This window comes from Rhinoraja longicauda, chromosome 38 (assembly GCF_053455715.1).
Source record: "Rhinoraja longicauda isolate Sanriku21f chromosome 38, sRhiLon1.1, whole genome shotgun sequence".
Classification (NCBI taxonomy): domain Eukaryota; kingdom Metazoa; phylum Chordata; class Chondrichthyes; order Rajiformes; family Arhynchobatidae; genus Rhinoraja; species Rhinoraja longicauda.
The window spans coordinates 11,463,388-11,475,966 of record NC_135990.1 but is presented as its reverse complement, the minus strand read 5'-3'; the positions used below and the strand labels follow the sequence as shown (position 1 = coordinate 11,475,966).

General features: G+C 41.5%; 1 protein-coding gene across 2 annotated transcripts in view; it reads right to left on the bottom strand.

Annotated features, from left to right (window-relative positions):
* The window catches only part of znf592 (zinc finger protein 592), a 150,074-nt gene extending 138,536 nt beyond the window's left edge, over window positions 1–11,538 (bottom strand). Inside the window, exon 1 of one of the 2 annotated variants that reach the window (XM_078429703.1) lies at window positions 11,413–11,538. The gene's annotated coding sequence lies outside the window, so the exon portion shown is untranslated. Of the gene's footprint in view, window positions 1–11,405 lie in introns of both variants that reach the window. The other variant, XM_078429704.1, reaches the window with a different exon arrangement.
* Between the last annotated feature and the right edge of the window lie 1,041 nt (window positions 11,539–12,579).

Below are 12,579 nucleotides of genomic sequence, written 5' to 3'. Positions count from 1 at the left end.
CAAAAATAGACTGGACCAAGCTGATGAAGATCCTAGACCCAAAACATTAAATGTTTCTTTTTCCACAGATGTTGTCTGACCCGTGAGTATTTCCATCATTTTCTATTTTCATTTTAGATTTTCAGCAATTGCAGGTTTTTGCTTTTGTTTTTGGTCACTGGACAAATCCCTATCTATTGAAATTAATCCCCAGAATCCATTTTGTTTAGAGATGAGCGCCGACCACTCAGACCATCGATCATTCCTCACACTAGTTCTATATTATCCTACTTTCCCATCCACTCCCTATAAACTAGGGGCAATTTTACTGAAGCCAATAAACCCACATCTTTGGGATGTGGGAGGAGAGTGGAGTACCCAGAGGAAACCCACGCAGTCACAGGGAGAACGTGCAAACACCACACTGGCAGCAACCAAGGTCAAGATCAAACCCGGGTTTCTGACGTTGTGCGGCAGCAGGTCTACCAGATGCGCCCATTGACTTGCATTGTGTAGCACCTTCAACAAAGGAGAATCGCAGGATTTTGTTCAATAAAAGACACACGACGACATTAGGTCATATGACCAAAAGTGGTATTTTCAGGAGTTTAAGAAAGGCAGATGGGAAAAGAAATCTGACGGGTTTATGTGGGTGATTCTTGTGCCACTAAGGGTTGTGCCACGGAGGACATGATCTCAAGCTGTGAGGGTTCTTAAAATCAGTGAGTCAAGTCAAGTTGAATTTATCGTCATATGCACAAGTATAGTGAGGGACAGGTACAATGAAAGTCTCATTTGCAGCAGTATTACATAGCCACACATAAATGATATTATCCCATAGACAGTGCGAAACAACATTAGTACAAAAACACAATTAGAAAACAAGCCCATGGTAGTGCAAGAGGTGGTCCGTAATGTCAAAGGTTTGCAGGAGCTTACAGAGATAGGATGGCACAATGTCATGGAGAAACTTGAAAACAATGAGCACATACATACACAGGAAAAAAATACACCTCTACCATGAAGTTTCTATTGAGGGCGTGCAGCGTAGGTTCACTAGGTTGATTCCCGGAATGGCGGGACTGTCGTATGTTGAAAGGCTGGAGCAATTAGGCTTGTATACACTGGAATTTAGAAGGATGAGGGGGGATCTTATTGAAACATATAAGATAATTAGGGGATTGGACACATTAGAGGCAGGAAACATGTTCCCAATGTTGGGGTAGTCCAGAACAAGGGGCCACAGTTTAAGAATAAGGGGTAGGCCATTTAGAACGGAGATGAGGAAGAACTTTTTCAGTCAGAGAGTGGTGAAGGTGTGGAATTCTCTGCCTCAGAAGGCAGTGGAGGCCAGCTCGTTGGATGCTTTCAAGAGAGAGCTGGATAGAGCTCTTAAGGATAGCGGAGGGGGTATGGGGAGAAGGCAGGAATGGGGTACTGATTGAGAGTGATCAGCCATGATCGCATTGAATGGCGGTGCTGGCTCGAAGGGCTGAATGGCCTAATCCTGCACCTATTGTCTATTGTCTAAATTCTCCAGAATTACATAATAGGAAAGGTAGAATAAACTCCACTAACAATGCATTTTCAAGTCAAGTCAAGTCAATTTTATTTGTATAGCACATTTAAAAACAAACCACGTTGACCAAAGTGCTGTACATCAGTTCAGGTACTAAGAACGAACATACAATGGCACACAAACATAACAGCACATACATAAACAATTCACAGCGCCCCCGCAGAGGGCCTCAAACACTAGGGAGTAGAAATAGGTTTTGAGACTGGACTTAAAGGAGTCGATGGAGGGTGCAGTTCTGATGGGGAGAGGGATGCTGTTCCAGTCTAGGAAATGCAACCGCAAAAGCGCAGTCACCCCTGAGCTTAAGCCTAGACTGTGGGATAGTCAGTAGCCCCAAGTCGGCCGACCTGAGGGACCTGGAGATAGAGTGGTGGGTTAGAAGATTTTTGATATGGGGGGGGGCAAGCCCGTTTAGGGCTTTGTATGTGAATAGGAGCTCAATTGGTCAGATATACCAATTTTTGATCCACCCCATATCCCGAAACACATGAAAACTATGGTAAAAGACTAACTGCCCTTGGAAAAATGTCTCAAAATTATTATTTAAAAAAAAAGAATATCATTGGTTCTGGGTGTCAGATGTGGGGAATCTGGGAGTCTGATAGTCTTCCAGACATCCACATCTGCGCCAGGTGTGACGAGATGGGGCTCCTAAGGGACCGTATTAGGAACCTGGAGCGGCAGATTGATGACCTCCGTCTGATCAGGGAGAGTGAGGAGGTTATAGATAGGAGTTACAGGGAGGTGGTCACTCCTAGACCACGGGAGGTAGACAAGTGGGTCACTGTTAGGGGGGGCAAGGAACAGAGGCAGGGACTAGGGAGTACCCCGGTGGCTGTACCCCTTGGAAATAAGTACTCCTGTTTAAGTACTGTTGGGGGGGACAGCCTACCTGGGTGCAGCGACGGTGCCCGGGCCTCTGGCAAGGAGTCCGGCCCTGTTGCTCAGAAGGGTAGGGAAAGGAAGAGGAGAGCAGTAGTAATAGGGGACTCTATAGTGAGGGGGTCAGATAGGCGTTTCTGTGGACGCAGTCGGGAGACCCGGATGGTGGTTTGCCTCCCTGGTGCCGGTGTCCGGGATGTGTCTGAGCGTGTCCAGGATATCCTGAAAGGGGAGGGAGAGGAGCCAGAGGTCGTGGTACATATAAGTACCAACAATATAGGTAGGATAAGGGAAGAGGTCCTGAAAGGAGAATTCAGGGGGCTAGGAAGAGAGTTAAAAAAAAGGACTTCCAAAGTAATAATCTCAGGCTTACTGCCTGTGCCACGCGATAGTGAGAATAGGAATGGAGTGAGGTGGAGGATAAATACGTGGCTGAGGAACTGGTGCAGGGAGCAGGGTTTCAAGTTTCTGGATCATTGGGACCTCTTCTGGGGGAAGTATGACCTGTACAAAAAGGACGGGTTGCATCTGAACCCGAGGGGAACCAATATCCTGGCGGGGAGATTTGCTAAAATAACTGCGGAGACTTTAAACTAGTACGGTTGGGGGGAGGGACTCAAACACAGATAGCTAATAGGCAGTGTGTGAGGCAGGAGGCAGAAAAGGGAAACACTCAGACCCAATATGTAGGAGAGAAAGAAGGGAAAAGAAATAAACTGAGAATAAGAAATGATGGGTCCCTTAAATGTGTATATTTTAATGCTAGGAGCATTGTAAGAAAGGTGGATGAGCTTAGAGCCTGGATTGACATCTGGAAGTATGATGTTGTGGCGATCAGTGAAACATGGTTGCAGGAGGGTTGCGATTGGCAATTAAATATTCCAGGATTTCATTGTTTCAGATGTGATAGAATCGGAGGGGCAAGAGGTGGGGGTGTTGCATTGCTTGTCAGGGAGGATATCACAGCAGTGCTTTGGCAGGACAGACTAGAAGGCTCGATTAAGAAGGCTGTTTGGGTGGAACTCAGAAATGAGAAAGGTTTAGCAACACTTATAGGGGTGTATTATAGACCGCCAAATAGGGAACGAGAATTGGAAGAGCAATTATGTAAGGAGATAGCAGATATTAGTAGTAAGCACAGAGTGGTGATTGTGGGTGATTTCAATTTTCCGTATATAGACTGGGAATCACATTCTGTTAAAGGGCTGGATGGTTTGGAGTTTGTAAAATGTGTGCAGGATAGTTTTTTGCAGCAATACGTAGAGGTGCCTACCAGAGAAGGGGCAGTGTTGGACCTCCTGTTAGGAAATGAGATGGGTCAGGTGACGGAGGTATGTGTTGAGGAGCACTTTGGGTCTAGTGATCATAATGCCATTAGTTTCAATATCATTATGGAGAAGGTCAAATCTGGACCAAGGGTTGAGATTTTGGATTGGAGAAAGGCTAATTTTGAGGAGATGAGAAAGGATTTAAAAGGAGTGAAATGGAAATTGTTGTTTTATGAAAAGGATATAATAGAGAAATGGAGGATATTTAAAGGTGAAATTTTGAGAGTACAGAGTCTTTATGTCCCTGTTCGGTGGAAAGGAAAGAATAATAATTTGAAAGAGCCGTGGTTTTCCAGGGAAATTGGACACTTGGTTCGGAAAAAGAGGGAGATATACAATAAATATAAGCGGCAGGGAGTAAATGAGGTTTTTGAGGAATATAAAGAATGTAAAAGGAATCTTAAAAAGGAAATTAGAAAAGCGAAAAAAAGATACGAGGCTGCTTTGGCAAGTAATGTAAAAGTAAACCCCAAGGGGTTCTACAGATATGTTAATAGCAAAAGGATAGTGAGGGATAAAATTGGTCCATTAGAGAGTCAGAGTGGACAGCTATGTGCTGAGCCGGAAGAAATGGGGGAGATATTAAACAATTTCTTTTCTTCGGTATTTACCGAGGAGAAGGATATTGAATTATGTGAGGTAAGCGAAACAAGTAGAGTAGTGATGGAAATTAGGAGGATTAAAGAAGAGGAGGTACGGACACTTTTGAAGAATATAAAAGTGGATAAGTCTCCAGGTCCTGATAGGATATTCCCTAGGACATTGAGGGAAGTTAGTGCAGAAATAGCAGGGGCTATGACGGAAATATTTCAAACGTCATTAGAAACAGGGATGGTGCCGGAAGATTGGCGCATTGCGCATGTTGTGCCTTTGTTTAAAAAAGGTTCTAAAAGTAAACCTAGCAATTATAGACCTATTAGTTTGACGTCTGTGGTGGGAAAATTAATGGAAAAGATACTTAGGGACAATATATATAATTATTTGGATAATCAAGGCCTGATTAGAAACAGTCAACATGGATTTGTGCCTGGAAGGTCATGTTTGACTAATCTTCTTGAATTTTTTGAAGAGGTTACCAGGGAAATTGATAAGGGCAAGGCTGTGGATGTTGTCTATATGGACTTCAGTAAGGCATTTGACAAGGTTCCACATGGAAGGTTGATTAAGAAGGTTAAATCGTTGGGTATTAATAGTGAGGTTGCAAGATGGATTCAACAATGGCTGAATGGGAGATACCAGAGGGTAATGGTTGACAATTGTATGTCAGGTTGGAGGCCAGTGTCTAGTGGAGTGCCCCAAGGATCTGTGTTGGGTCCACTGTTGTTTGTCATTTACATTAATGATCTGGATGATGGTGTGGCAAATTGGATTAGTAAATATGCAGATGATACTAAGATAGGTGGAGTAGTTGATAGTGAGGTAGATTTTCAAAGTCTACAGAGAGACTTGGGCCTTTTGGAAGGGTGGGCTGAAAGATGGCAGATGGAGTTTAATGCTGATAAGTGTGAGGTGCTGCATTTTGGTAGGACAAATCAAAATAGGACGTACAGGGTAAATGGTAGGGAATTGAGGAATGCAGTGGAACGGAGGGATCTGGGAATAACTGTGCATTGTTCCCTGAAGGTGGAATCTCATGTGGATAGGGTGGTGAAGAAGGCGTTTGGTATGCTTGCCTTTATAAATCAGAGCATCGAGTATAGAAGTTGGGATGTAATGTTGAAATTGTACAGGGCATTGGTGAGGCCGAATCTGGAGTATGGTGTGCAGTTCTGGTCGCCAAATTATAGGAAGGATGTCGACAAAATGGAGAGGGTACAGAGGAGATTTACTAGAATGTTGCCTGGGTTTCAGCACTTAGGCTACAGAGAGAGGTTGAATAGGTTGGGTCTTTATTCTTTGGAGCGTAGAAGGTTGAGGGGGGACTTGATAGAGGTTTTTTAAATTTTGAGAGGGACGGACAGAGTTGACGTGGGTAGGCTTTTCCCTTTGAGAGTGGGGAAGATTCCAACAAGGGGACATAGCTTCAGAATTGAGGGACAAAGGTTTAGGGGTAACATGAGGGGGAACTTCTTTACTCAGAGGGTTGTGGCTGTATGGAATGGGCTTCCGGTGGAAGTGGTGGAGGCTGGCTCGATTTTATTATTTAAGAGTAAATTGGATAGGTATATGGATAGGAGGGGATTGGAGGGTTATGGTCTGAGTGCAGGTAGATGAGACTAGGTCAGGGAGAATGGTCGGCGTGGACTGGTAGGGCCGGACAGGCCTTTTTCCATGCTGTAGTTGTTATATGTTATATATGTTATATGTTATATTGTGCCGCCCCGATTCTTTTGCACAATATTCTTTAAACAAAATCTTCTAATGTTGTCTACTCTTTCAGCCATTAGATTGGAATAATTAAACAAGACACAAGCTGCATCCAAGTTACAGTAAAATGGTAAAACATCTGCTTTTCATGTTCTCATGTCCATTTCTACATCAGATCAATCTCCCAGAAAAGCCAAAAGATGCATTCATATATAATTTTTCAATGGCAGAATATTTAGGCACGTCAGATGGACAGAAAATGTCTCCTTCAACTTATCTTCGGACAGAAGCTCTGTCAATAAATAACTAGTTCAGGAAAGGAATTACCATCCTAATTGCTGCCCATAATCTGCATAACGATTTATGAGATTCACCACATTTGTGAATCGTCTGCAAATACAAAAACAAGCTGCAGTCCGTGCTTCCTGCAAAGCAAAAAAATAATTGGAAGGAGATGAAGGTAGATTTATAACACCTATAATGATTCTAGAAGACGGGTTATAAGAACAGTGGTAGCTGATCATTTGGATTTGACAAGTTCACTTTTCTGCGTGGAGAAGATTAACTTCGTATGCAAAGAACAAGCTAGCATTTGGAAATTAAAATGAAAAGCTGGAATAAATTCTATAAAGAATCCAATTCCACAACAAAACAATTTTTTTTACAAATGTCCTGCATTCATATGTGACACTGTGGACTTTTTACTTATGATCCAATTTTTCAAGAGTAGTTTCTGCCATTATTGCTATAATGCAAGTTTTACTGCTATTGCAATTTTAAACGATATATTTTTAACACAAATTTTGCAGTTTTGTTTCATATTAATAAAATGGGTTCCCCAAAAATGAATGCTTCATTTGTCATCACTGCTTCACATACGGGTTTACCATAACAAAAATGCTGCTTTAAAATGCTCACACGCCCACTCCCAGCACCCAAGGCATATTTTATCTCAGAAAAGGCTTGTTCTGCACTTTTCTCTCGTGTTTTCATTGGCTTATTGAATCGCCCATTTATATGAAAGCTGTTAGTACTTTCGTTTCCTTTAACTCGGTCAATTGTTCCTTCTACATTCAAGTTTTATCTACCCTGGATCATGATATACAAATTTTCACACATCTGCTTTGCTCTAAACAACTCTCAGCCTTGGCAGACACAAAATGCTGGAGTAACTCAGAGGGACAGGCAGCATCTCTGGAGAGAAGGAATGGGTGACATGGCATTATGTTTCATCTCTTCCCTTCAGAAGTGCTTCTTGGCATGAGGATAACCCAACATTTCAAAACATCCAAAAAAATAATCAGCCGATCAACATTTTGCTTTTGCAAGAAATCACTAGGTAGTATATATGTTATATAAATTGTCCACAGAGACCTTTGGTTTTATTTCGAACATACACTGACATAGACCAAAGAGGAAAAAAGAGTTGTGAAGGTTCCCACCTTGTTCACCATCTAACAATCACTAGAAAAGCTAAGAGCTGAGCATCATCAAAGCTCTCTGCTACAAATACCCATATGACTGAACACTTCAAACGTCCACAGGCAGACCAAATGAAGGCAGTCTGTGTAGGAAAATAACCGCAGATTAAATCGTACAAATTAAACAGATTAAACAGTACAAATCGAAGGCAGTCTGGTAAGTGATGTTAAACTGGCGAGTTGAGAATTACAGAATAAAACACTCTTGTGATGCAGTGAGGTGACAAAACCAGAGGAGGACATCTTTCCCCCTCCAATTTTGACTAAATGTATTGATTGCTTGCCGCATTAATTCCATAGTTATTTGTTACCATCTTGTCCCTCAGCAAAGTATACTTTAAGCACAAGGTTTGATGCGTATTAGCAGATCACTCAAAAATAAGGCTAATAATTTTCTTGTCTATGTCCACATCCTTCTGATGTCAGTGGGTAATGAACCATGGCCAATTTGATTTTTCCCTATCAATTTGCTGCTCTAGTCAATCCACAAGGATGAAATTTAGGACTTGCCTGGCCTATACAATCCAGTTAATCACTTCATTAACGGACACAGCCACTTGGGAAGAAGGTAACAAAGAATGATGCAGTAATAAAAGCTTCCAACAAACAAAAATCACTTCAGCATGTTGAGGGATTATAAATATTAGATCACCACATTTTATCCCATTTATTAATACTAAAATTGTTATCTTGCTAACTTTACTTTAATTTACAATTCACATCTTGGTGCCTCATGAACATCAAGTATGTGGGGTACTAAATTGAACTTCTTAATCTCATACCTTTGTTACTTTGTACTGTGTGGATAGTGGCTTTTTAGAATCATTTCTACACCAACGTTATGTAAACAGTTAAAAATTGAACTTCCAACCCACAAACTTCCTGTATGCCATGAGCGAGAACACTTGATGTTAACTGCAGAAGCTCTCTCATTGAATGAGTGACTAACAACTTGTCTGATATTCAGTGACTAAATATAGTGCTATTCAACTTGTTAGAGAACTACTCACTAAATCGAGGGCCACAACCTTTGCATAACGTTTTAACCGTAGATCCATCAGAGCACGATTTTCATACCTTCCTTGCCACAATTTCCCTTTCAATCAACAGTCAAAATAGATTATTTGATCAATTATACAAATTACTATTTGGTTACAAACTAAATGCAAGACCATGTTTCAAAAGGTTATAGCCGTTGTCATAACATCAAGGTGCCTTAAAGTTTTTTTCAACACTAATGGAGTGATCTGGAAGGGCATTCAAAGCTGCATTCTGAGGAAATGCTGCAGACAATTTTGGGCACAGGAAGTGTGTAAGAAGGAACTTCAGATGTGGGCTTAAGCCGATGATAGACACAAAAAGCTGGAGTAACTCAGCGGGACAGGCAGCATCTTTGGAGAGAAGGAATGGGTGACATTTCGGGTCGAGACCCTTCTTCAGACTGGTCCAGAGATGCTGCCTGTCCCGCTGAGTTACTTCAGCTATTTGTGTCGATCTTTTGGGCACAGTTAGGTTTCACACAGAAATTGAATAAATCTGATTTAATGTTTGTTAAGGCCAGAATATCCTTCTCTTTTCTTAAATAGTGCCATGGGGTTGCTTAAATCTCTAATGCAGTTTATCACCTCGCATTTCAACTGAAATGTTGTGCTCCGTCAAAACTGCAATGGAATTGTAGCTGCAATGGAATTGTAGCTGATATGTGCCTCCTCAATGGGTCTTGTATACATGATTTTCAAACTGAGGCAAAAGAAATTTAATGATTGCCAAGCACTTTGGCACATTCAGGTAATGTTAGATTTACAGCCTTATTACACATATTTTTCTTGCTGAACTGCAGAAACGAACCTTAAAATCGTCTCTGAATTATACGCCTGGAGAAACGCAGTGGGTCAGGCAGCATCTGTGAGGGAAATAGACAGAAAACGTTTCGGGTCAGAATTCTTATTCAGGCCTGACACAAAATGTTTTCTGTTCATTCTCCCCCCCCACCACATATGCTGCTGGGTGATGAGATGGTGCTGGGAGCATCCCAGAGGAGGATCTAGTATTATCTGATACAATCGCCCAATTGTAAATTCTAGAACTATATTCTGCACTCAATATCTTTCCCTTCCCTATTGTACTTGAAATTGTATTTATGTAAACTATTATCTGATTTTGATTGGACAGCTTGCAAATCAAAGATTTTCACTGTACCTTTCACTGTACGTGATAACAATAAACCTAAACCTAACCTGCTGAGTTCCTCCAGCAGTTTATTTTTTGAAACTCAAGATTCTAGCATCTGCAGTCTCTTGTGTCTGGATTATACCACTCAGCTTTCTTACTGCAGCAAAATACAAGGATGTGGACAAAATGGTTGGGGGGGAAGGGAAAGAGAGATGAGGTGAAAGGAAAAATCAACAGATGTGAGCAAAGGTTTCTGAAAGTGCCAAGTAGATAGTAGCTACAACAACAGATTTGGTTTTGTTACAATCAAACCACGCCTCCCTTCAACATGTTAACTGCACTGGGTATGACTGGCTAACATTGAAACATGGAAACAAGTGAAAACCTAGGATTAAGCATAGGCAATAAAATAATGTTTGCAAACTAAGTGGATAGAAATTGAAATAGAATAAGATGAAATAATAAGATGGAAATGTTTACATGGAATGGATACAATTAGGACCAGGCGCAGCTATGATAGCTGGCATTTGTCCAAAAACACAACAAAGTTAACTAAAGTTCTTCTGCCTTTAGGACAATAACAACTGCAATTACAAAGTCACTGTGATTAGGAATTAAAAATCCTGGTTAAATAAACTGTCTACCACCTTGTTCTCAGTTCAGCTATGAATCCACATTTGTTGATTTAAAGTCCAAACTTTAAAATGTGCTCAATTAAGCCCATTACACATTGACAGTTCTGACCAAGAATTACATGCTCTTTCCACATAATCTTCAGAACTATTAACAGTTTCCAGCACGCTCTTTTTTTCCATTTCATTATGGATCCAGCAACATTGTATTTAACTCCCTTTTGCACACATTTTTAATGATTGTCATTATTTGATTTATTAGAAAATACAAATCCAGCAGAACATTACTACTGCTCAGTAATCTTGCTTTCTTGCACAATGACATGTACAAATAAACTTTCAAACCATCCATGAAAAAAATATTTTGACAATCACTATATTGAAAATGATATGCAACAAATCCTTGATAAGTACACTATAGACATGTACTTATAATTCAGGTCAAGAGTTAACCTTTGTTTTTATCTAGTGACAAAATAGAATCACTGATAGGCAAATATAATAAAATAAGTGTCATCAATTCCTTTAAAGTGAAAACTATAGGTGTAACATTCGCCTTTTTTCCACAGAAAAACGAGACAAATTACAATTCTTCAGTTTTTGGGATACAAATATAAAGACGAAATTAAAATCTTTCCCTTCAATGACTGAGACGTGCAGAGGGAAAATTAAAAGGCACAAAATACGAAAGCAAATAATCTGGAAGCTTCAGAAATCAATCATGGAGTCACTATGATAAAGTAAAGAGGCAGCCATGAAACTGTCAAGCAGGCACTCTGAAACTTGCTCACCACAGAAAGATATGCCCGATCTCCCATAGAAAAACAAGATTTAAACAAGAGGCCTGTGAAGGGAGACAGATAGACTGAGACATACACACATAGGGGTTGTGAGCCGAGAACAAGGCCCATTGTTTGCCGCTGTGTAGCCGCAGCCTCCTCAACCTCACTCGGGGCCTCCTAACACCGCTGACACGCCAGCTCACACTCACTGCCCTCCACTCCGACACACACGCACACCAACCGACACACGCACGCTTGCTCACAAGTCACCATTTACATCCCGTCCCTCGACCGTGGCAGCAGCGGGTCACGTGGCTCCGTCCGAACCAGCATTCCCAGAGCCTCTGCCTTCCAGCGCCGAACGGTCGGTGCTCGGGCTCGGGCACGCGCTCGGAGCTCGGGCTCGCCCCCTCACACACACCGCCGCGCGCGTCCTGGCGTCACTGGGCGGCGGTTACCCGCTGACGTGCGTCGGGAGGAGGGGGGGGCGGGGCCGTCTCGCGCGGCTCAGCGGCGGTTAGTCGGTGCCAGACCCCAAACCTGCGCCTGCGCGGTACCGCGGGGCGGGGTGGGAAGGGGAGGGCGTCTGGCGCTTCGACGTGTGATGGCGACGGCTGACCAGGTTCGTCTGTTGATAGAAAGCTCACCTCACACACACATATATATATATATATATATACATCCATTTATAATATAAATATTCATATAAATATCCATTTATATAAAGATAATCTGAATCGCAGTTAGATGTCTTTTCCCCCCTACAGTCTATCTTTTCCTCACTGACCTGTATTTGATCATGTGGTTTAAAAGCCCCAAAGGCGCTGCAGAGAGTTGTTAACAGACTCAAGAGTGTTTTATTGTCATTGGTCCCAAACAGAACAACGACACACTTGCAGTTGCACAACAGAATATGTAAACATAGTACTCTCTAAAAAATGTGATAAACGAAACAAAAAAATCCACATATAGAACTTTTTTCGTTTATTATATTGGTTATAGAGTACCTATATAAAGATATAGGTACTCTATAACCAATATAATAAACGAAAAAAGTTCTATATGTGGATTTTTTTGTTTCGTTTATCACATTTTTTAGAGAGTACTATGTTTACATATTCTGTTGTATATATAGTGTAAGAAAATAACTGCAGATGCTGGTACAAATCGAAGGTATTTATTCACAAAATGCTGGAATAACTCAGCAGGTCAGGCAGCATCTCGGGAGAGAAGGAATGGGTGACGTTTCGGGTCGAGCCCCTTCAGTCTGAAGAAGGGTCTCGACCCTGAAACGTCACCCATTCCTTCTCTCCCGAGATGCTGCCTGACCTGCTGAGTTACTCCAGCATTTTGTACACACAGACATATATATATATATATATAGTGCGTATTAAATATAGTACATATATATACATATATGTGTATGTATATCCATAC